Source organism: Mastomys coucha, unplaced genomic scaffold (genome assembly GCF_008632895.1).
Source record: "Mastomys coucha isolate ucsf_1 unplaced genomic scaffold, UCSF_Mcou_1 pScaffold18, whole genome shotgun sequence".
NCBI lineage: Eukaryota > Metazoa > Chordata > Mammalia > Rodentia > Muridae > Mastomys > Mastomys coucha.
Genome location: NW_022196900.1, coordinates 91,967,705 through 91,972,217, shown reverse-complemented (window position 1 = coordinate 91,972,217; position 4,513 = coordinate 91,967,705).

The window sequence follows — 4,513 nt, the reverse complement described above, 5'->3', positions numbered from 1 at the left end:
AGAAATCCACCTGCCTCTGCCTCCCAAGTGCTGGGATTAAAGGCGTGCGCCACCACTGCCTGGCCTGGGTGGGTTTTGTGGATGGGAACAGACAGACTTATGAAGCATCGTGTAAGTGAAAGATGGAGGCGCTAGACCAAGACAGCTCTGCTCAGGAGAGGTGTGTCCCTCTGGGGCTTCACTTCATTCACAGCTGTGAGGGTTAAATGAGGACTTACAGGCACTGACAACTGTACTGGAGGCCCAGCGACTGGCATCCAAGGTACAGGGATGCGTTCACAGCATCCTTCTAGATTGCAGTCTGGTGCCTGGCTGCGTGTTGTCACCTTCTTTTCCTTCCCTCAGCCTCGATGAAGAGCAGACGAATTTGTCAAGATCAGAACTGGAACCCTGCTAGGCATCCCTCGGGGCCCTCAGCACGCAGAGATGATTGGCTGACGTAAATAAAATTGCTTAGCCCAAGGACAGGTCGGCAAGGTCCTCTTACCCTTGCCAATCCTGGCGGTAGGCTTCCTTCGTCCTTATCAAGGACGATCAGGGAAACAGTTGCTTATTTTTGAGGTCACTCATTTCAAGGGGAGACTCTGCAGAGAGACTCTGGACGCTACACAGTCCAGGAACCACTAGGCAGGAATGTAGGCAGAGCCGCTGGCTGAACTGTTAAGGATCTGTTGTAAAAGGGGCTAGAGGCTGGCCACTCCCAGGTCCTGACCCTCCAGGAACAATGATTGCGGACCAAACAAAGCCTTCAAAAGTGGGGGGAGGGGCTCATCCTCTACGCCTCTGTTTTGGTCCAGTGATGATAGAGAGAATTACAGCAAACTGAGGAGCTCACGACCCCACGACACCCCCAGGACTCCACGGGTCTAGGCTGGTATGTAGGGTGATGTTTCATCTAAGAGCTTAGGTCCTTCTCTTAGCCAGGGGCTCTTTCTGATGTCAGCCTACCTACTGAATGGAGACAATAACAAATTCTCACTCTGACCCCTGAGAAAGAGCTGGAGGCATAGATTGGGGTGCTATAAGGATGGCTGTGTGCATTGACATTGGAACTGGAAGCTGGTTGTTTGGACCCCTTGCTAAGTGGCACCCAACCACCTACAATGCCTTCCTTAGGTACCAATGTTTTTGCCACTGGCCTTCCATCAAGGGCTCATCTAACTTGGGGATGAGAGATTATAGGGAAATTTACAGATGTAAAGTCACAGGCCCGGGGTGAAGACCCTGAGATACGACAATAAAGAGGGAGCCCAGGTTCTACCTTCAGAGGTCTTCTCTTGTGGGGGCAGGGGAAAACGACCAGTCCTCCAGAGCGTTAAAACCTTTTGTAAACGATACACTTGTTACTGTTTGTTCATTGACTGTCTGTTGTGCTGAAGCCTGGGGCAAGTGCTGGGAAAGGTTTTTCTTGGGGTATTCCCACCCTCTGGAAGCTTACAGCTCCCACAACTCCTTTGCACAAAATGTCAACCAATTTGCCAACTTTCATTCTGCCCCACCTCCATCCCTTTACCTGTCAATCCACTATAGACCCAGACAAATTCAAAGGACTGTTTCCAAGGCTCTGGAGGCCGGCAGACCATAGTCTGTTTCCATCCCGACACCAGGTGGAGAGTCTTAGATGTGACGTCACCTCTCAGCCTCTGTAAGACCATCTCGATCATAGAAATCAGTAATTCAGAGGACTTGAGCGTCACATGCTACAGACATCAAACATGAGAGCACTGTCTGGCCCACCAGAGCCCACTGTTTGTCCTCATATCACCAGACACAAGACCTTGGCCACTTCTCTTGACTGCAGAGGGCATGGCTGTGCCCGGATACTGTTTACAGTGGCGATGTCTGGATTAACAGGTTTTCCTGAGTTCACTTTTAGTTGAAAGTAGGCAGCATCTTGTTTTAATCATCCTTGAGCAAATGAGAGAAAACAGAATTCCACAGTCAGTGAAAGTTTTTGTCCGAGGTTTCTGGCAGCTGGTTCCAGAAGTCACAGCTTCAGGGAGGCAGAAATGGTCTTGCAGGAACCAGGCCCACCTGGGAAAGGAACTCCAGGCCCCACTGTTAGGTGGAGATTCTAAGCAAAAGCCACGGAGTTAATAAGTGACAATAACTACCATTGCTAAGCGAAGTGCAGATCTAATATCTATGCTCACTGCTTAGAGCCAGCATGTCAGCTGACGCGAGTCTTCTCTTTGTTGAGCACAAGTGCGCATGTTTCTCTGTGCCTGGGTATGTTCTCAAATGTCATCTTTCAGGCTCCATCCATCTTGGATTTTTTTGAGAGAGGGTCCTCAAGGGCATGGAACTCACTGAGTAGTAGGCTAGGCTGGGGAGATAGTGAGCCCCAGAGATCTGCCAGGGATCTGCCCGTCTCTAACCCCCAAACTCCAGGGGTTTACGAGCATACCACCACACCTGGCTTTTTTTTTTTTTTTTTTTTTTTTTTAATGTGGGTTCTGGGAATAAACTCGGGCTATGTTTGCATGGCCAGCATTTTACTGACTGAATCATCTCCTTGGCCCTCAGTCTTGTCTTTTTATCTCCACCTCTGCCCTAGGAAGAGCAGGAACCCAATGGTGGTGTAGTCTGTAGACAGTAATTTTGGCTTAATCACTTTCTGGGGTGGGGGTGGGGGTTGCCAGGGATCAAACCCAGGGCCTACAAAATCTTTACCACCCAGCTATGTGCCTGGCCTCGTTCAAAGGTGATGGTCTGGGGGAACTGTGTAGAACCTCTTAGCTTGCATTAGCAAGCTCAACATGGACCGCCTTGTAGGGGACGGGGTGTAATCATGTCATTGTGGTTTCCACAGAGCATCTCTGTTGGATGTTCGACACTTCAATATCTCTTTATAGGCCAACAGGTGTTCCTGAGATCTGGGTAGTCATGGAGACCTGGGATGTTAAGAAGAAGGGCTGTTAGCAAGGCAGTCCCATTGAATGTAGTTGTGTGGTATGTGACCCTGGGGGCTGACGGGTCCTAAGTGGTCCTAAGGGGGAGGGGTACCACACTCTTCCGCAGCAAGTGAATGCTAAGTGGTCATGTGTCGTACAAATCGATTCACCTTGTGAGGTTAGAGCACGGTTTTGTACCCAAATACAGATGAGGAAACTGAGTTTGGTCACTAGTCTAACCTCATAGTCCTGGTAAGGTACCCGGGCTGGGACTCCTGTCTTCTATCAATACTATCCCCTAACAGGAGTCATTCTGACATGGAATAGTAGCTCTCATGACTCAGTGTTACTGTTAGTGGATCTAATCATGTTTCATCTGATTGGCTGGGCTATGCTTAGGATTTCTTAGACAGAGCAACCAAGAGCTGGGCTGTCCATGCAAGGGCAGTGATGCCAGCCTCCTTGTCCTGGGCTCCATCATATCCCCAGGAGTAGGAAAGGCAGGCAGCCAGACTTGGGCAATATCACTTCAAAATCTTGACCTCTTTGAACTGTGGTGGCAAAGGTCTGTGTTGGCCTTGCCACATAGCCAGGAGGACTCCCGGGACCCTGCACACTTGCTCCTCGAATCCATGGTATCTGTTGGGGCACCTTCTGGAGGCTTCCTGTGTAAGGAGACACAAAGACCCTCTGATGATCTCTAACAATGGCTGTGAGCACAGAGCCAGACCCAGAGAGGGAGAGGACCCGTTTATAAAGCCCAGCGAGCACAGACATGCCACCTGAAATCCCAGTGTTCTCCACCCCCCCCACACACAAGCTCAGCGAGCGTGAGTCACACCACATCCATTGCAACACGGCCGGCCGACAGAAACTCTCCAGCCTTTCATGAGGTGACTTAGACGGGGAGAAGGCTACAAAGAGAAGTGTGCCATCCTTCGGGCTGCTGCGGGCCTGCAGCTCCTCCCAGCACTGTGACTTCTGTAAGCGGATCACTCAGATCCAGTCACCGCTCCACTGCCTTCAGCTATAGTGAGTGATCTGCATCCCTGTCCCCTCATCTCACGGGATGATAACAAAGTGCCTGACTCACTTATGATATTGACATGGTGTGTGAGGAAGGCTTGACATGAGACCTGATCTACACAACGCAACATACACAGCACCTACTGGAGCCAGACACCTAAGCCAGTGCTGGAAAGTGACCAAGACAGACAAAGTCTCTCGTGCTTACTAAACTCACGCTCCAGAGGAAAGGGAGATAGATACCTGATGATGTGAGAAAATCGGGAAGGGCTTTGCAGGGAACAGAATAAAGCCATGTGAAATCTGAGGATGGGATGTCTGTCCTCACAAGCATTTCTTGAAAGAGCTACTCCACAGAACTAGCTGTGTTAGCGATCACCATGGTCCTTTGCTATTATCAGGGCTCCTGGGGGGGGGGGGGGTCGCCTCTAAACCGTTTCCAATGAGAAAGGACTCTGATCATTCTTCAAGCCCAGTAGCCTATCCTGAATTATTAGCTAGGTCTTTTCAGGGTAAAGTGTTACCTTCCCTCCAGAGGGAAGGAGAATGCTCAAGGTGAGGTTCCCAGGAAGAATGAGCAATGAACTGGGGTG